Consider the following 22565-nt stretch of genomic DNA (forward strand, 5'->3'; position numbering starts at 1 on the left):
GTTAAAAAGTGATAAGGGAGGGAGGGGGTTAAAAAGTGATATGGGAGGGAGGGAGTTAAAAAGTGATAAGGAAGGGAGGGGGTGGGTTAAAAAGTGATGAGGGAGGGGGGTAGATATAAGTAAAGAGTGTGCATTAATGTGTGGATGCATTGAGTGAATGAGAGAGAGCATGAGTTAATGTGTGGATGAGTTGTCTGAATGAGGGCGAGCATGAGTTAATATGTGAATGTATTGTCTGAATGAGGGAGAGCATGAGTTAATGTGTGGATGCATTGAGTGAATGAGGGAGAGCATGAGTTAATGTGTGGATGAGTTCTCTGAATTAAAGTGTGAATTAGTGAGTGACTGTAAAAGTGTTTGTGTATCATAGATGTATAATTGTGGAAGGGCAAAGATGGCACTAGCAGGAGGTTTGAGCCTTGGGGACCGAGATGGCACAGGCAGGGTGTATATGGGACAAAGATGGCACTGGCCGGACTGTTTGGGGACAAAGTTGACTTGTGGTGGGCTATTTGGGGACAAAGATGGCAAATCTTATGTGTGTAATCTGGGTGCTGGCCAGGTTCTATGTCGGCAGTGTGGACGCCAGGGCTGGCTTTGCGGTGTGCAACCTGTGATCTATGCCTGTAATTTAGGGGGTTTTAAATATACATTTAATGCCGTGTTTTTATGTGAATTCCAATTGATCTTTACCTGCAAAGCTGGGTTTTTGTGTTATTCTGTAGATCCATATCTGCTATGCTATGTTTCCATACATTATTTATGTGTACCTGCAAATACAGGGTTAATATGTCTTATTCAGTTGATCTATACCTGCGATGCTACGTTTCATATATTATTATTGTATACCTGCAAATACAGGACTTGTATGTCTGATTCTGTTTATTTGATATATACCTTCAGTGCTGAGATCACAAGTGAATTTCAATTGATCTGGGTTTGTGTGTTGATCTATACCCGCTATCGGCAGCAGGGACTAATATATATATATATATATATATATATATATATATATATATATATATATATATATATATATAGGCAGCAGGGGCTAGTAAATGGGTTTTTATTTGGACAGGGGCGCAATTTCAGTGCTTGCCATAGGCGCTATTTTCAGTAGATACGCCTCTGATTATATATTACCCTCTAGATGCAAAAATGTATAAAACAGTGTAAAATTAGCGTATTTGCTCGATTATAAGACACATTTTTTTAAGAGCAAATGGTTTGAAAAATACCCGAGGTTGTCTTATAATTGAGGTCGTCTTATAATCGGACCTCAAATAGAGGTCTGATATAAAACTAAGCTCCAGATCCCCCGTAGCGCTGCAGGACACCTGGATCTTCCTCTCTGGCAGCTGGTGATCGTCTGCGTGATGCGCACAGACAACCTCCACTACCCAACACTTCTGCCGTGGCTTCTATGACGGATCACCGGCATGACGTGACCTTCCAATGCTCAGTCATAGAAGCCCCGGTGAAACTCTCGGGTGGCAGCGGAGATTGTGTGCGCGCACTTGCAGACTCTCACCGACTGCCCCCAATTGACACCAGGCAGTCCGGATCACGGGGCACCAGTCTAGGGATGCATAGGTAAGTCAGGGGGGTATAAGGCATATCACGAGGGCAGATTGGCAAATAGGGGGAATAAGGCATATCTGGGGGCATAGTGATATTAGGGGGTATAAGGCATATCAGGGGGGCAGAGTAGCATATCAGGGAGGCAGAGTGGCATATAGGGGGTATAAGGCATATCTGGGGGGCAGATTACCAAGCCGTGGGGCAGATGTGCATAACTGGGGGCAGATTGGCAAATAAAAGGAAATCAAAACAAAAAATGCATTTTTATTAATCATAGTTTTATTAAATATGAAAAAATAGTTTACATGTGAATTAATATAACTTTAACTATAACTAATAAAACTTTTTTCTTATAGGGTAGTCTTATTTTCAGGCTTTTTCTTTTTTTTCTAAATTAATATTTCAAATTTTGGGGGTCGTCTTATAATCGAGCAAATACGGTATATTGTTTTTATTATATAAAGAGATAATAACATATTGTAGACATTTACAATATGAAACCTACCATAATGTAAGTCTACAGTAGTACACTATTCTATATCTCTGTTTATGTTGACAAAATATCCATCTGATTTCAGGTTGCAATTTTCCTTGGTTGGTCATTTCTTAATCCAAGTTCAAGTGTTTGTTTGTAAATTAATAGCTAATGATGAAAAAATAAGGAATATTGATCTTTACATATTTGTCTGTTGCCCTTTTATTTTTCTTTTGAGTGACAGGATTTGATCTAAACCTTTTATGCTTTGTGGCTCTCTGATATGATCAGTGACCCAGTCACCCCTAGGGTATTATCATGAAAACTTAAGATGAGGAGCAAGTGGAATAAAATGAGACACCTACATGCATGTTAAAAACTTATGTTTTAACGTTCATGAAAGCTACAAAAAGCCATTGTCTGTCTTGATTTTTTTAACCCTTAACTGAGTCACTAAAAGCCATTTTCGTTATCATCATTTGTGCTGGAATAATGGCAGCATAACTATATGTTTTTCCTATTACTGAGGATGTTATTTTCCAATGTCTACTTTTTCATTGTTTTAGTGTCTGAAGTTCACAAGAGGTTTTGGGTATTTGGAACTTTAGAAGTGGAGTATGGATTAACACACATGGTACCAGTAAATAAAAAATCTTCATTTTGTAAATAAGTGCTGGTTAAAAAAGTTTTAGCTAAGTTTATTTGGAAGTTTGAGGCCAGAAGATTAGATGTAATACGTGGTAGATAGGTAGAACAGTCTTCTAGCAGAAGTGGTAGAAGTTAATACAATGAGGGACTTTAAACAGTAATATAATAGGGATAAGGCTTACATAAACACAAGACCATTGACTTGGTTTGTGGTTTATATGGAACAAAACATAGACAAACTAAACAAATCAAATGGTTCTTACTTGTTTTCAGAATTGATGGTTCTATGATTTTACATATCAATCCTATTAGTAGGATCATATCATTCAATCCCAGAGTTTTCATAAAAAAGACAAAAATATATTTTTTGTATTCAAGTTGTTACAATATGCCCAAATTAGGGGATGTATCAAAAAATAAACCATAACATACATTTAATACATTTCCCATTATTTTGGTTCTTGATTAGTGGGTAAGAAAGTAAGCACCTGAGTAAGGAAAAAGAGTTATGTGAAGTTCACTAAAAAGTTATGTGTTAAGTCAGATTAATAGTTACCTTTACAAAATCCTTGTGAGAGCTTTAATTTTTAGGAACTGCAAGTGAGGACATGCAAGTTAAATGACAAATAGCTTGTACTCATCTGCAATGTTCAAAATGTTTAAATAAAATAAAACATTTTAAATATAAAAATGATTTTTAGAAATAAAAGGAGAAAACGTCATAGCTGTATGTATATAAGGCTTGTCTTGCATTTCTGTTTTATGCCTGAACATTATGTTACAAGTCACTAAGCTGATATTTGTTAATTTTCTGGCGTAGTTTTACCGGAGCAACTGTTGACTTCCATACTATTATTGAGCTGAGGAGTCAGAGCAGAACATTAGGCTGTTAATGATGTTAACAGTGCATGGTATACAATTCAATTGCCTGCCTAATGCCAATGGTGGTTGTGGATTCCAGAGTGTGAGTGCTTAAGAAAAAAAAGTTACATTGACTTCAATAGAAAACCACTTCAACTAAGTGATTCAATGGGGTATGCAGAGCGTTAGCGCCACATTTGTACATGAACTTTGTAGACAGCAATACTTCATATAACTACTCCTGCTCTACATTCCCATATTTGACACATAAATGCATTTGCTACTGGATGTAACAAGCCTCTGCTGTGGCACTGACCAGTGCTAATGTAAAAGACCTTCTGTTACTAGTCTATAAATGACAATGGTTTAAACACGAAACCAGGGTAAATTGTCATTATACAATGCATATGCTAAATGTGTTAGCAATATTTTTTTGCATTTATGCCCTTGGAGTTGAATTTTTATTTGTTAATATGATTCTATTTTTTACATTGATAATATACTTATTATAAAGGTGCAAATAGGCTTTATCTACAATTATTGGTAAACTTAATGAGTGGGTTGGCTGACCTGGGGACAATTGCACCCACCAGCTGGCTTCTGCCTTAGACCAGTCCACAATGTTATAGTACCCTGCAACAAAAGTTTTTTTTTTTTTAAAAAGCAATGAATGAGGAACTGAGGAAGTGAGTTAGTAAAGTTAGTAAGAGTGTAAGGGGTAAGGGAGTGAGTTAGAAAGATAGTAAGGGAGCAAGGTAGTAAGAGACTGAGGGGGTGAGTTAGTAAGAGAGTAGCATGTCTCAGCATGTCAAAGCGGAACCCTTATAATTAATGTAGTTTTTTTTTTTTTTTTTTTTTTTGGAAGCCCGAGGTGCGTGCTCCTTTGGGTGCCGCATTCTGTGCACAAGGCAGCAGAAGCCAGACTACGAATTCCGAGTTCCCTCACGGAGAACTCGGACTGATTCCAACCCCCCCCCATGGGAGGGTCGGATTTGAGTCTCACTCCGAAGAGTGAGACTCCTTGCTGAATTTGTAGAGAGAGGAAGGGGCCAGAAGGCTCCCAATCCTCCTCCAGCAAAGTCCAGACTTCACTGCCTCTTAAAGGAAAACAGTGTCCAAAAACGTGGGATCAAAGTCGTGTGCCAAAGAATAGTGGGGGCCAAGCCGTGAAGTTTGGTAGCCGTGAATTCAAAAATTGGGGCAAATTAATAGGCACTCGTGATAAGTGAATTAAATAAATTAAGGAAAAATAATTTAAGGGCAGACCATTTCTGGCCTGCCAGATTCAAAAATATCACTTAACCCCAGGACCAGAAGGTACCTGGGGAAAAGGTAGTGCTGACGGGCCGCCAGTGGAACGTGCGCTCACCGTGTGCAGTGGCGTGCAATACCACACACGGTGACTCCAGCATTTCTGCTAGGGCAATTTCACCTCGGGCTCCATTAGCTATCCCGAACCCTAAGGCCAGAGGATTAGCATAGTCCCCCCTTCCCCAAAGAGGAACTACACTTGATCTTAGCCAAAAAAAAAGAAGTTTTTCACCCTTTAACTGGTTCCTCCTCGGGTTGAGCTCTTGGGTACAAGTGGCCATGGGACTTACTGATGATCCACTTGGAACCTCAAGTGCCTCCCTTGATCTGGTAGTTGGTACAATAGTCAATCTAGTCAAAAGGGATGGTTAGGAGAAATCGCAAAAAACGAAAGTCAAAGTCAAAGCCAAAGTCAGGATGCCAGAAATCAGGTAATCGAGAAAACAAAGCCAAGGTCAGAATGCCAGAAATCAAGTGTCGTGGGAAAGAAGCAGGGTCATGACAGGAACTAGAGAACCATAAATGTACTGGACACAACCAGTACCATCAAATGCCCAACATGAAGAGCAGCTGGAGCTGACCCTCTCATCCTGCACAGGTGTGGGATCCCCTAGCTGGAGTACCTCAAGAAGCCTCTTATCTGGTAAATATAACGTGAACGTCTCTTGTGACACATCAGCATTGTTCAGGCTCTAATATCAGAGGATCTGGAGTTCAACTCCAACCAGGAACCATGGTAATAAGAAAGTGAGGGGGTATGTATGTATGTATGTAAGACACTCAATCTAAGTTTGTGTATAAATATGTGTGACAGCAGGTATGTTAGGTACTCAGTAATACCCAAACTGAAAACAAATAATAAATAAAATAACTAAAAACAAGTAAAGCCCTGGTGGGTTTTTTTAAATAATGTTCTTTTCTGATTCTAATAATAAGTACACACAAAATACATTCATACATACAATGCATGTTATAAATATAGCATGCATTACTAGGTAGGACTAGACACAATAAGACATAATAAGTTAGACATAATAAGTTATGATTCTTCTTACAAAACAGACAACGGATAAACAAAAAAAAAATCTTAATAGACCCTCTTTGTATAAACCATGGACTGAACTATAGCTGACATACGGTTAGTACAGAAAAAAAAGGCAATAATTATTTTGTTAACTTTGTCTGTAAAAGAATGTATGCCAGTACATAACAGACTGGCATTAGACATACTCTTTTCAAAAGCTGGCTAGACAGCCCTCTTTCCAACGCTGTGAAAATCTGAAATAATGAAAATGCAGCTATCGTACTTTCCAAGCTCTTGGTAGATATTTTCACTTACTTTGTCAATTTCAGTAGGGAAACAATGGTGGCATCTGTGCCCTGGTGCTAAGTGCTCATTTACATGCAGAGGCAGAGAGATATCCGTTTATTATCAATTTTATGCATTACTTCATTTCATGGTGTTAAAACAATTACATTCAAAGGGTTCAGCAGTCCACAGCCAAGCTATTCAGTGCTCTAGCAGCATCATATAATAACGTTATTCAGGGCGAGACACATACATCATAGTTTACTGACTTAGATGTAAAAAAAAAGTAAAAGAAAGAAAAGGAAAAACAGCAGTTCCTATAGAACACGAACAGAATTTTTAAAACAGTAAAGTTATTACAATAAGGAAAGGAACTTTTGGCAGATGGATAGAATATTTACAGTCTTTTTTTAGAAGAAAAAAAAAGGTTTAGGTAAGTTATTTCATATGTGGAATATGTTGCTCTACTTTAAAAAAGGCTATACAAGTGTCCTCAACCATCAAGATAAAATAATGAAAAACTTTATAAAAAGCACAAATAGAAATGTAGATACTTTAAAGTTGTATTTTCAAAAGCTCTTACAAAGGAACTGAAGCCATTTAAATACGACATAGGTTATTAAAATATGTGTTACAATATATTATTCCTATTGTAAAATTCCACTCTTTTAACACCGCCCTACACAGTACTGCTTCTCACAAATGAAGATTTTTTATATATCTATATATCGTTCTACAAAATAAAAAAGTCAAAAGATTCTAACCATATATCTTCTGCGTGTACAAAAAAAATTAACAAAGTGATTGAAATAGAACTAAAAGAAAAAATATTGAAGATGAGCAAAACAAATAATTTTAAGTTTACAACCATGGTAAAATAAAATGAATTTCTGCCTCTATAAATTAAAACTAAAACAAAAAAAGGCAATTAACCGCGTTCTGTCTGTTCCACTGGGGGAATTACCTCAAGCAACAATTACTGTATCACAAAATAACTACTGAAAAAATTAATGCACGGGGCGGTAAATCAGCTTCTTGCTTTAACATTTTATTGTGAAGGGAAGTAATAAATTCCCACATGTTTTCCCCTCCCGATGAAATTTGACATACTTCTATAAAACTTATCGGTGCCGTTTAAAGATATACAATATCAGGAATAATACAAATGCTACTAACATTTCATGACAGCAGAGTAATTAATTTCTATTGTAAAGCATAGGCCAATAATATATTTATATATATATATATATGTGTGTGGAAATTGTGAAAATGCAGAAAACAGGATACACAATGATGCAGCATATTCATAACATGTTCTTGCTTTAAAAAAGCACATGCCCTTTCATGGGTCTCAAATATGAAATAAGCTTTGACATGTAAAGTAGTTTAATCTACATCATGTAGGGTGGTGCTTATTCAAATTAAATATAGAATATTTTTGAAATATTCAAATAAATATTAATAGGTATATAGAAGGCTAAGGTTTTTAAGTGTGCTTTATTAACGAGAATAAGAGGTGATAAATATATGTTTCATTTCAGTATACTGTTTTCTTGCAGGCCTGAAATATAAATTATTTTACCTATATTTTCCATCAATATTCATAAAAAGTTTGAATTCGGCAGTTAAACCTCCTTTTGAAGGACAGTTCAAATTTTGCAATGTAGGCATAACTGATACAAAATGAAATGTTCCATTCCAATATGTTGAATTGAACAGAGAAGTAAATGGGAATGAAAAAAAAAACCCTCAAAAAGGCAGAAAGACGACCTCTGTTAAGTGAAGATTTTAAAAATCTTTACCAGAATAGCCTTAAGAGACAGGTTTTGTCATCAAGAGAAATTGTTGAGCGAAAATGGAAACAATAAAGCATAAGTTACTCATACTAAAAAACAGGTTTGCAGAATTGTTTTCTTAACTATTTAGGAGAAAAAGGCCCTTAATTAACCTGCCAATGTTGACTTCTGCCTGCTGTCTTGTCACTGGAATTTATTACACAAGTCGGTCGCCAACACAGGAGCTAGCTGTGTCCAAAAAGCACACTTGGCCCCTTGCTTTTGGACACATCTCCTAGGGCAAGTCAGCATCAGCAGGTAAGTTAAGAGTTTATTGTTTCTCAACTCTTAAGCTAACTTCCCTGCACAAAATACTTTTACTCTAAGGAAGGTTTGCTTAATTGTTTTCTTAGGAATTAAACAACAGTTTTTGTGCCAAATTGCTATTCATATGTAATCATACGTGAATTGCTGTCTCTTGTCTTAAAACGTGACATTAAGAAAGATTATTTTTTTTTACAGTTTTATTAGCTTTACTTTGTGTATTGGCTTAAAATATACATATAATTTATATAGTGGTCAAGCGCTAAAGTATACTGATATATGTAACTCCAAAAAATATAAATACTGCGAAAAAGAATGAGTGGATGCTGCGAGCACTAAAGGTATACACCCTATACTTAAAATATACAAATCCTTATTAGCAGACATATCTGGTTTTATCAGGTGCATCTCCATTTTCACTTATTTCATAAAGGAGTCTCATGAAACCCTCAGGATGGTGGGCATGTGACTCATCAGTGAACATATTATGAGAAGAGAAATGCCAGGTATGTGTGAGACAAACTTTTTTGTGGATTTATCGAGCTGAACCATAGTCTTGACTACAGCTTGGCTTGCGCTCTTCTATGACCAGCTCATCCACCTATGTGCATCCTATTGATATGACATGTTTGTGCGATCATTCAGTCACATTACTGTCACTGTTTGAAATAGCAATGTTACAAGAGTATTGTACCACATTAAAGTGCCCCATTATGTGGAATGGTAAATTATACTTGCTTGTGAACATTGGGAGCTATGGAACCTTCCAATCCTGTATTTTGCTGTATATACATTGAGTACTGAATGTATCCTGCTTAGAAGACAACAATAAATTGTTCTGCTTTCTCTATGTCATAATAAATGATGGACTAGCTTATCACCTCTAGAGCCTGACGGAGACAGGGATAGGCAATGTAGGTAAGTGAATAAAGCAGAGCTCAACAATTAAGCCACAGACAGAAGATGGAGACATTGTCAGAGGCTACGAATTTACCTAATCAGTCAAGTCAGCCATTGACTGGTGCAGTGCAATCCTTGCACTTGCCTTGGTTTATTTGTAACAATGGGTGAGAGGTCGGTTACAGTGACACCACATCCCACTGTATGTTCTATGACTTAATCAGCTAGAGTCACAACTGCCATGGAGCAAAAGGGCAGCTGCCCCAGGTGCCCCAAGGTCAAGGTGATGCTTGAGCTGGCTGGTGCAATGCTCTTGCTTTCAGAAGTTGATATTGGTTTATTTAGCTGCTCTCTAAAAAGCCAGCACTCTGGTAGTCACAATTATAACATTTTGGGCGTGGACTTAATTGTTTGGGGTTTTTTTTGGATCTTTTGGTTCCAAAGTAAGCATTTAAGTGTGCGTTGGTGTCCCCTCTATTGAAGGAATATGGGGCACCCCAAAATTTATGTCAGTTTCTATACCAAAATAATAAGGTGTCATAAATCAAACCTGCAGATTCTTTACACTCAGCCCAGTTTGCTAAGTAAAATATGTACACATTGCTAATATTACTTCGGTTTATTATTGATTCTGTTTTGCACGTAAAGATCCATGGACTAACTTGAACCTCCATATGGTCTTGTGACAGTATTTTAGTGGTGTGCCACCAGAGGGACTCATGAGCTATTGTTTTTTTTTCTAGTTAACAGCACCCCTGCTGTTACTTTTGCAAATGTTATACATAATATGGCACTCTACAAATGCAGGGTTCAAAAATTATCTATAACCTCTCTATCTAATGTAGAAAAATCACTACAATTTTCATTTTCCATACAATTTATGTATATATGTTTTAAGCTTGGTTTAACGGGACTTAAAGTCCAATGTGCCTTAAGATGCACTACTTGTTATGTCCTGTTACAGTTGTACAGATCCAAGGAATATAATAGAGTAATAATAATAATAATAATTAATAATAATGTCTTATATCTATTATTTGAACAAAAAGCTTTGGCAAAAAGTATGGAGGTGCTTAATCCCTTTTTAATGTTAAAAATCTAGATTCCATGTAAAAAGCTTCCAAAAAGCATTATGAAATAAATCCCAGAACGCTCTGTGTTTAAATAAACAGATGCACATTTACAGTTGTGTAAGAAAGAAAGTATACCTTCTTTGAATTCTATGGTTTTCCATGGCTTCTCCATTTTGGCTTTATCTTTTGTTGAATAAATCATGACATGGTGTGATATGTCATGTGTTGTTTTTAATTTGAGGTTGAATTTACATTATTTTTAGACATGCCAAGGAACAGATGATTGTTATTATGTCCTGATATGTAAAACCATAGAATTCAAAGAGGGTGTACTTTCCTTTTAACACGATTGTATTTATGACATTGTATAAAACAACATGCCAATATATGTTTCAACCCTTTTAAAAATTAGTTCTTTATGAAAAGAAAATTAAAAAACAGGCAACATTAAACAGTCAAAATCATACTTATATGCCTTACTGTAAATAGCTGTGCTCAGAAAAGAATGCTATTTTGTACAATGTCATAAATAAATATGCATCTGTTTATTTAAAGAGTGTACTGATATTTATTTTCTATTTAAAGGATTATCAGGGGATAATTATGAATAGGGTCATTATATGGAATGTGCCTCTCCAAAATAACAAGGATAATTTTCATTATTAGACACCAGTAATACATATTTTAATTGCATCATACCAGGCAATATTTTTACCAAGTACCTCAAATATTCATTGCCAGCATCTCAATGATCACAATAAGTAGAGTTTTGTCTTCGCTGTGGGCCTGTACTCTACAATACAATAGTAGGTTCCGATGACTATTGTACTATGCCCCAGGAATGGATTGTGTGTCAATACTGGTCTATGGAATTTAAATGGAAAGTAGCTGTAGATTTGTTTCAGGGGCCACAACGTTTAGAAATGTAAAATAAGCGATACCTACAGTGAATGTGCTCAAGTTTGTAAGGAACCACATAGGCTCACTGCACTATGGCTCACCTGGGGGAGGCCTAAAAAAATCTGCCCTGACTGTCTAATGGTAAATACATATATAATATACATATATATATAATCAAATATGACCATCATAAATATTTTATATAGGCAGCAGCTAACATATTGGCTAGGGATTGCTAGATTACTTTTTAACTGTACAGAATAACAAGTGAACTTTAATTTACAGTTTATAAGTCACCTACTACATGATCTGTTAACTTCTACACCTCTTTAAATTATAATGTATTGTCCTATCAAGCCAGAGCCTTAAGGAACAATTCAGAAAGTACAGGATTAGTATTATAAATGGTGCAATGAGACATATACCTTTCAGGCGTTTTATGGAGACCCACAATAAAAATCTTCCTTTTTTAGGTGTCAATGGTTTTAATATGCCATAATTTATCAAAGATTTATTAAGCTCTCAAATAGAGTTATTGTGAAATTGTAGGCAAAAAAAAATAATTATAATTATCAGGGTTTTTTTTAGATGGCAATAGATAGATGGAAATAGATAGATAGATAGATTGTCCTTAAAATATTTTTTGGGATATTAAGTTTAAAGTTACTGTCAAAGCCAGAGCCTTACTGGTGGACATACTCATGAGTTCTCTAGAATCTTCTAGGTACAGCCTCTGATTTGTCCCCATTTTCTGTGGCTCCCTGTTTGAGATGTTCATTTCTGGAAATATCCCCTGAACTCTCAGAAGTATAAAGTATATAAATAATTCAGAATAACTAGATCAGTCGCTTTAAATGCCATAAAAATGTTCTACCGTAGTAGATGGCATTGTAAACAGTAATGTGGAGCCTCACACCACTTAATACATCAACACATCCACTTTAAATTTTTTACGAATATTAGCAAAATTTGCCAATTTGGTCAATTTTGTACAAATATCTGAAAATGAGGAGGGGCCCAGCGAAACGAAGCAGAGAGCTCTGAATTTTCATTTTTTCACTCTCACAAGCTCTCTCAGTCACTCTATCTCGCTCTTACTCTCTGTCTTCATACCTTCTCCGTGTCTTCTGGTGTAGTAGTTCTACAACAGGCAAAGACTCGTTGGACAGCATTTCCCCTGATTGGAGTAATGGAGGAGAGGCTGTCCCTGTGGGGTGCGCCACGACTTAGCCCTGTTGTGGAATCGCTATACTAGGCCGGAGTAATGCAAACTGATTTGTGGAGAAAGAGAAATGTTTCTACAGAAGCATATGAGAAAGTGAATAGTAAAAGAACCAACAAATTAGATCAAAATTGAATTGACACAACTTAAATTTGTTGTCCAAAAACAAGTGGACCAAAAAGTAAACAAAAAAAAATGTCAGGCACAGCCACCCCCACTCATGAAGGTACCTAGATATTAATGATAAATTGTGTCTTAATTGTACAATTGCTACAGTTGGCTAGTGTGATGTGTTTATCAAATGACAAGAAAAACACGTTTTGTAAAGTTAAAAAGTAAAAGTAAGTCATATGGGGCACAAGTTAATGAATATGTGTATATATATATATATATATATATATATATATATATATATATATATATATATATATATATACTGTGTATTTTTCATTTCCACGGTGCACTGAACACTGTTGCATTTAAATATCAAAATAATTGGTAAAACCTCTATTCCAGCCACAAAAAATATATTCTAAGGCTTATAATAGATCAATCTTGTACAATTCATGTTTTAGATTTGTGTCTTTAATACAGCTGAGATATTTTGAATCTCATGAGAAGATGTCTACCCTTTCACCCCATCAATCATACAATGCTGGACATATGAAAAAAGATTTTGACAAGAGGTGAGACAACATGGGTCACCCAGCAAGGGAGGGCACTTATTCATATGCATAGGACACAATCTGGTTTAAAATGAAGTAAATACCATTGGACAGATACATTAACAAAGATAAAAATATAACCATGCATATTGTTTACTTTTTTTATGCAGGGACATTCTAGACAGAAATTCCTTATCAGTTTTAAAGTAATGGAATCTAAATTTAACACATCTATCATTATTTCTGTGGCGTAACCAATGTTTTTCTAATAATTATCTTATCAATACCTAACCCTTAAGTATTCTTAGAAGGTTAGGAGTACTTTTTATATTATTATAAAGAAATATTTATGGAATATTATATTATTATAATTCATCAAATGAAATAGTTGAAATAAGACAACACATTTGTGTGTCATTCATGGACTTACAAGGTGTGTGTACTGACCTGGTATAGAGCAAGGTATTTCAACCTTGGATTACATTTGACAGGTCCATAAAATACTTTAAACCCTGTTTTATTTCATATATTAATAGTAGTCTGTAGAAAACATTTGGAAATGTTCCTAATGCTGTAAGGATAAATAAAGAATCACTGACTTAGACTAATTTCTGTGTTACAAATAATCACTGAAATGGTTTAGCATGCACATCACATCAGGCATCCACAGTAGGACACCAAAGCACGTATTTCATCACATGAGGGTCTATCCACAACAGACAGGTCCACTAGGGGCCTCTTACTCTATTGGGTGATCTCCCTTGAAACATAGAAAAATAAAATCTGACTGCAGATAATAACCATTTGGTCAATGGGAGATATGTTCAGACCTCTGTAGTGTTGTTTCGATACAGGATACTGGATATGACATCATATAATAGATATGTATGCATATTTATACAGATATGAAAATACTCAAAGCAGAGGAAAAGGTCCCCATGGCTCAGTATGTCTGAAGGTCAGATGGGAATGCTGCTCTAGGCTGGGCCTAGGGCAGCAACCCCCATAACTAAAGCACTGAGGTATATGTTGTGAGCTAAGCTACAAAATGGAAACATTGGAAAAATTGATAGTTTTGCTTTAAAATAGCAGGCAAGTGATGCTGTTCTCTTGTCATTCTTAATATACTACTTAATACTACTTAAAACAACCGATATTTTGTGCCATTTCTGTGCTACTAGTTTCAATAAGGTTCCATGTTTAGCGAGACATACATATTCTGGTTAATGCTTATCATGCTCAAGAACATATGGCTTTGCCAGATGGAAATTTAATAGAGATAATATGAGTAAGTACTGTATATTAAACATCTACATAAGAAGATATTAATTTCAATAATCTTATTAAGAGAAATAATTGTAAGAATGCCTCTAAGAATGCAGCCCAGCACATTATATAAATAAATAGTTTGCGATAAATAGGATCATACATGCTTAACTGTTAAGTACATCTCCTTTTATTGCTGTCTGAATTTTTTTTTTCCAAGTCAATGGTTCAAACTAAGACAAGAGTTTCATACATATTGTTTTAAAATGAATCCATGTGTAGTGTCAAATTACATGATTAACATGGAACAATTATTAGGAGTATACTATTTTTGCCAATTGGTGGCCCTATGCAAAAATATTTATTTGGATCCTATTTTAAAGGCAAGTAAGAAGAAGAACACAATTATTTATGTTTGCAGATTTATTTTAAAGAAAAATACACTACAGTGATATACCTTTGAATAATATGTGTTGCCCTTGCACCAGTCTCTCCTATGCATCATCTAAGGGACCCCTTACATTAATGAGACACGTAACCGATGCTTACTGTTCTTATATTGTAGCACCACCTCTGTTGCCAATGCGTATATTCAAGGGGTCTGACAAGACTAGAATTGACAGACTAAGACAACATGGCCATGGTTTGTATATAATGGCGGTTCTATATTTTCACTCAAAGACTATTATTAATTGATCTATATAAAACCCTCATATTCTACAGTGATATACAATGGTAAACATAACATAACGAGTACTGCATCACCTAGCAATCTGGACTTTTAGAAATTAAAGGTGTGGGGGGCCCTGCTTGAATGAGTTTACTACCTAGACGGAGGTGGGAATATATTACACAAGCTGAATGTGCAAATGTTTTGTGGTGGACTAGTCACACAACTGTATCTCAATGTAAAGATGATGAAATAAATAATATCACTGGACTGGACAGCAGAAGTGAGAGTAGGAAAGGCGAGGCAGAGGTGAGTGGAAGCAGTAGAGTTAACCAATTGGTTAATAGGCTTCCCTGATGAAGTGTTTTTTAAGGGATTTTTTTGAGGGACTGGACACTTTATATATGATCCAAGCCCCCTTGCTACACATATAACAGTATGTAACAGAAATCACAGCTGAAATTGGCAAGCAGCATGACTAATGGATAACAAGAAGCAAATTAAATACCAAAGAGATAGATAAGCACCATCACGAAGAGCCAGAATATATCAAAATTTGTTATGCCTCTAGGCTTGACGTAAGTTTGTTGTACCATATAAAACAATGCTAACAGCACATCGTTATAAGATTTCATTTTTAAAAAGACAACATTGTTAAATGTGTTTCCTTTTCTCTCAGCTCAACTGCTCTTGTGTAAATGAGGCCTGGGAGCACTGAATTCGATTTACTAACCAGACCTGACAATTAATCCTTAGAATATAATCATTTTAAAGTTTTAAAGTTGTGCAGAAGTTTATTCATTAATTTCACACATCTCTACATCTCTATCAATGTATCTATCTATCTATCTATCTATCTATCTATCTATCTATCTATCCATCCATCCATCTATGCAGTCACAGCATTTTTCAACATATTCTATGCCTTTTTCTTCTCATTCTGCCCTTATCTTTTTAACTACGTACTTCTCTCTCTCTCCCCCTCTCGCTATCTCTCTCTTGATATATATATATATAAATCGATATCTATCTATCTATCTATCTATCTATCTATCTATCTATCTATCTATCTATCTATCGCTGGATAGATATTGATATATCTATCTATATATAGATAGATATATCGAAAAAAGGAAACAAAAATATGACATTTTTAAATGATAACTTATTTAATAGAAGGAAAGAAGATATCCAACCCTACCTGGAGCTATGTAAAAAAAGTGATTGCCCCCTTAGTTATTAAATCAACCTGTAATTTAATGAAATACCGTATTTGCTCGATTATAAGACAAGGTTTTTTCCAGAGCTTTCCAGAGTCTTATAATAGGGGTCGTCTTATAATCAGACCTCAAATAGGTCTGATTATGAGACTAAGATCCAGATCCCCCGCAGCGATGCAGGGGACCTGGATCCTCCTGTGTTATGCCCCCTCCCCCGCAACTTACCGGTGCTTCTGAGTCCTCGGTGCTTAGTCCGGGCAGCGTGTAGAGCTTCAACGCGAATCGCGTAGAGCTCTACACGCTGCCCGGACTAAGCACCGGGGACTCAGATGCATGGGAACCCGTATCCTCCTGTGTTATGCCCCCCCAACTTACCGGTGCTTCTGAGTCCCCGGTGCTTAGTCTGGGCAGAGTGTAGAGCCTTACGCGATTCGCGTAGACAACTTCCGCTCAAGCGAAAGTTGTGTGCGCAAATCGCGTAGAGCTCTACACGCTGCCCGGACTAAGCACCGGGGACTCAGAAGCACCGGTAAGTTTGGAGGAGGGAGGGGGAGTGTTAAACGGGAGGCATAAGTCATTTCTGGAGACAGAGTGCTCTGTGAAATGCCTTTTAACCCCCTTAATGCCACTCTGCCTCCTGAAATGCTTTATACCTCCCTATATGCCACTCTGCCCCATAATATGCCTTTTAACCCCCTAAATGCCAGAGTGGCATATAGGGGTATAAGGCAATTCTGGAGGCAGAGTGGCACATATGGGGTCAAAAGGCATATCATGGGGCACAGTGGCATATAGAGGGTTAAAAGGCATATCATGTGGCACAGTGGCATTTAGAGGGTTAAAAGGCATATCATGGGACACAGTGGCATATAGGGGGTATAAGGCATTTCTGGGGCAGAGTGGCAAGCCTGGGGGCAGATGTGCATAACTGGGGGGGGCAGGTTGTAAAAAAAGGAAATAAAAACAAAATATTTTTCTCAATCATAGCTTTTATTAACAAACAATTATTCACATGGTTTACATGAATTAACATTTACTGGTAAAACTTTTTTCCTATAGGGTCGTCTTATATTCAGGCTTTTTCTTTTTTTCCTAAATTAATATTCAGATTTTGGGGGGTCGTCTTATAATCAGGGTCGTCTTATAATCAAGCAAATACGGTAATAAAATGTCTAAAAAAGGAGCACATGATACCACGATCTAAAGTCATTGATGTCTATAAGTCTGGAAAGAGTTCCAAAGCTTTCTAAGGCTCTGGGACTCCAGCAAACCACCGTGAGAGCCATTATCTACAAATAGAGAAATCAGAACATTGGTGAATCTTCCTATCAGTGGCTGGCCTACCAAAATTGCTCCAGGAGCACATCAATGACTTATCCAGGAGGTCACAAAAGGCATAATTTGTCTCAGTTAAGGTCAGTGTTCATGATTCTACAATAAAAAAGAGACTGTGCAAAAATGGCATCTATGGGAGAGTTACAAAGTGAAAACTGCTGCTGACCAAAATGAACACAAAGACTCGTCTCTCATTTGCCAAAAAGAAAAATATTGATGACCCTCAAGACTTTTGGGATAATATTCTATGGACTGATGGGTCAAAAGTGGAACTTTTTCGAAAACATGGGTCCCGTTACATCTGGTTTAACATAGCATTCCACAATAAGAACAGCATACCAACACGGTGGCAGTGTGATAATCTGGGGCTGCTTTTCTGCTTCAGGACCTGGGTGACTTACCATAGTAGATGGAACCATGAATTTTGCTCTCTAGCAGAGAATCCTGAAGGAGAATATCCGGCTATCAGTTCATGACCCAAAGCTAAAGAACAGTTGGGTTATGCAGCAAGACAATAATCCAAAGCACACAAGCAAGTCCACCTCTGAATGGCTCAAAATGATTACTTTGGAGTGGCCTGTCAAACTCCTGAAATGAATTTGATTGAGATGCTGTGGTATGACCTTAAATTTGCAGTTCATGCTTGAAACCCCCCATTCACCCCAATGTGGCTGAATTAAAACAATTCTGCCAAGAAGAGTGGGACAAAATTCACCCACAATGACCTAAAAGGCTCATTGCCAAGACATTTGATTGCAGTTGTTGCTGCCGAGGGTGGCACAATTAATTATTAGGCTTAGGGGCAATTACTTTTTCACATAGGCTTTGATTAACTATCTACCTAATAATATAGCTACCTACTAATAAATGGAATGATCAATTAAAAGCTGCATTTTGTGTTTAATTATATTGTCTTTGTCTTATATTAATATTAGTTGGATTATCTGAAACATTTTAATGTCACACATGGGAAGGGGCAAATACTCTTTTGACAAGTGTATGGTGAAAACAACCAGTGACAAAAGCAGGACAAACAACCCGCTAGTGACTCTAAATTAACAAAAAAAGCAATAAGGTGAATAAGTGCGCTAATATATATATACACCAACATACAGTATAATTGATTACACTGTATGCCGGTGTGTAAATATTAGTGCACTTTCACTTTTTTTTCACAACATTGTAGTTACATGCAAATTGGAAACTGTAAAAAACAACGTGTTATCAAACGATAGGCTTGGAGAAAAAGTGTTTCTGTTCCATTATTAAAACTTTTTATCTAAAGATGCTCAAATTATTATTTACATGTTTTTGATTCTATATATACCTTTTTAGACAATTTGATCTGTTACCTTTTTACGAGATATAACATCTTCCTCTGCATTTTAAAGTTGCCGGGTCAGTTTAATAACATATTCAATCTCATCAAATGATGAAATGATGAATGAATGTGATCTCAGATTGCACATAAATGAAATGTCTTCTACCAATCTGTGCTAGTTAGCCTCCTGTCAGGGTGGCTCCTTGGCAAATGATTAATTAATTACCTGATTGACAAACCAGATGCTGGTCTTGTCACTCATAAGAACAATAGGCAACACCACACAATATGCTTCTGTGATTGATCAGAACATCACAAAGCTAAGTCATCTTGGTCATTTTCTCATTCGCCTTCTGTTTAGCCAGTGAACCAAAACACTTTCTGCGGGCACTTTTACCTGATTATTAAAAGTAACACAAACAGGCTAAATTATATAACTGCATGTGCAATAAAGACTAAATTAATTTAACCGTTTGGTCCCAGGTCTCACATAGTTCCCTTAAGAGTCTTCCAGCCTTCAGCTGATTGCCCAAAAGTGACTTTTGATGCATTGTATTCTGTTATACAGGAATTTGTTCACTCCTTAGGCACTTGTGTATTGCAATGCTTCTTTCATAAATCTTTTTAATTGTTAAAAGTCTTTAACTATGGCATGGGATTCATTATCCATCGTGTTTGCCAAAATGCTATTTAATAAGTTGCTTGTTTTATTAACCCTGACAGAAAAGAAAACAGGCTTTGTTATCTCCAGCTGTTAGGAACAGATACCGGATTTGTCTGAGCAGTTTCTCTTAACACATTGCAAAATAAGTGAATGCGACGAATTGTGGGTACAAGTCTGCCTGAAGAATCTACTTTTGCCTTCCTTTTTGATCAAAACATACCTTTACAGGTTACATATGTCTTAAAGGTTATGTCTAAAGAATAATACATTTCCTACATTAAACTACTTGAACAGTGATTGTTGAGCGCAGAAGATTAAAAAGATGCATCTTTATTTTAATTGATTTGACCATATGGACTGTCATCACGGAGAGATGCTTTTTGATCTTAAGCTTAGACATTCATTTACCTCCTCCATGGCTCTGTATAATGTTTGAGTATATTAACTTTTTGATACCAATGTCTTGAAGAAAGTTCTGTTACTCTTTATTAGAAAATAATGCAGGAGCTGTAGTTTTCTGCAATTGGTCTGAACATTTCCAGTTTGCTTTTCAATTACACTTTTTATGTACAAAAAATCATGTGAATGAGGAAAACACAAAATTAACCTTATTAACCTATTCACACTGTTGTCGGAATTTCTTTCATCTCTTTACATTCTAAAATTCTCCCCTTTCTGTTATCTTTCTTACTCTTTTTAAGCTCACATAAATATGTTTAGACTTGATGTAATCCCTAGTATTGTTGAACAAAAAAACCCAAACTTAGAAGTTGTTAAATTGTTTCTTGGTCATAATTTTAACTGGGAACTCTTAATTGTCACGTGATACAAAAGCAGGCACCAATATGTCATTAAACTTTACAGTTTAAATGACAGACCTGGATATGTTTATTTGTTTCAAATGCTAGATAGTTTAATTAATATTTACTTTAAGTTGAATCTAGTTAAATTAAGTTAATCTAACCACCGCTTTCCACTTTCCTGTTTATATATACACTGATCAGCCATAACATAACATTTTGGAGTATCTCAATAAAAATAAGTGTATGACTCCATATCAGCATGGGTTTACAAGGGATCGGTCCTGTCAAACTAACCAGATCAGTTTTTATGAGCAGGTGAGCTCAAGACTGGATCGGGGTGAATCGCTGGATGTCGTATATCTTGATTCTTCCAAAGCATTTGATACGGTGCCACATAAAAGGCTGGTACATAAAATGAGAATGCTTGGGCTGGGGGAGAATGTGTGTATGTGGGTAAGTAACTGGCTCAGTGATAGGAAACAGAGGGTGGTTATTAATGGTACATACTCTGAGTGGGTTACTGTTGCTAGTGGGGTACCACAGGGGTCAGTTTTGGGTCCTATTCTTTTTAATATATTTCTTAATGACCTTGTAGAGGGATTGTATAGTAAAGTATCAATCTTTGCAGACGATACTAAGCTCTGTAACGTGGTTAACACAATAGAGGACAGTGCACGATTACAAATGGATCTGCATAGGTTGGAGGCTTGGGCTGGGATGTGGCAGATGAGGTTCAATACAGATAAATGTAAGGTTATGCACATGGGGAATAAAAATCCAGGCTGGGAATATGTATTAAATGGGAAAACACTGGGGACGACTGACATGGAAAAGGACTTAGGAGTTTTAGTTAACAGTAAATTTACCTGTAGCGACCAGTGTCAGGCAGCTGCTGCTAAGGCAAATAAAATCATGGGGTGCATCAAAAGGGGGAAAAGATGCCCACGACAAGGAAATAATTCTACCACTGTACAAGTCACTAGTCAGACCACACATGGAATACTGTGTACAGTACTGGGCACCAGTGTACAAGAAAAATATAGTGGAGCTGGAGAGGGTTCAAAGACGGGCAACCAGAGTAATAAGGGGAATGGGAGGACTACAGTACCCAGAAAGATTATCAGAATTAGGGTTATTTAGTTTGGAAAAAAGACGGTTTAGGGGGGACTTAATAACTATGTATAAATATATAAGGGGGCAGTACAGAGATCACTCCCAGGACCTATTTATACCCAGGACTGTATCTATAACAAGGGGACATCCTCTACGGCTGGAGGAAAGAAGTTTTCTACACCAGCACAGACGGGGGTTCTTTACAGTAAGAGCGGTGAGATTATGGAACTCTCTGCCAGAGGAAGTGGTAATGGTAAACTCAATAAAAGAGTTCAAAAGGAGCCTGGACGTGATTCTTGAAAGCAATAATATTTAAAAAAAAAAGTTATGGATATTAGATTAATAGGGACAGAACGTTGATCCAGGGATTTATTCTGATTGCCATATTTGGAGTCGGGAAGGAATTTTCCCCCTGGTATGGGGTAATTGGCATCTGCTTCATAAGGGTTTTTTTGCCTTCCTCTGGATCAACACAGTAGGGACACAATATGTATATAGGTTGAACTTGATGGACTTTGGTCTTTTTTCAACCTTATGAACTATGTTACTATGTTACTATGTTACTATGTTACTATAACATTATGACCACCTGCCTATTTTGTGTAGGTCCCTTTTTTGTCGCCAAAACAGCCCTGACCCGTCAAGGCATAAACTCTGTGGTATGTGACACCAAGACATTAGCAGCAGATCCCTTACGTCCTGTAAGTTGTGAGGTGGGGCCTCCATGGATGCATCCTGGTGCCATGTGTTCTCCGAGTAAGCGACGCACACCACCTTGGCCATCAACTCGATGTAATAGGCCAGACCAGGCAACCTTCTTCCATTGCTCCATGGTCCATTTCTTATGCTTACATGCCCATTGTAGGTGCTTTTGGCAGTGGACAGGGGTCAGCATGGGCACTCTGACTGGTCTGCGGTTCTGACATCTTTCTGTAAGAACCAGCATTAACTCTTCCAGCAATTTGAGCTACAGTAGCTTGTCTGTTGGATTAGACCACACGGGCCAGCTTTCAGCCATCACGTGCATCAATGAGCTTTGGCCACCCATGACCCTCTTGGCGGTTCACCACTTTTCCTTCCTTGGACCACTTTTGATATCTACTGATCACTGCAGACCAGGAACACCCCA

This window comes from Sceloporus occidentalis, unplaced genomic scaffold, assembly GCF_023333645.1.
Source record: "Sceloporus occidentalis isolate IW3139 unplaced genomic scaffold, rSceOcc1.0.p SCAF_44, whole genome shotgun sequence".
Classification (NCBI taxonomy): Eukaryota; Metazoa; Chordata; class Lepidosauria; order Squamata; family Phrynosomatidae; genus Sceloporus; species Sceloporus occidentalis.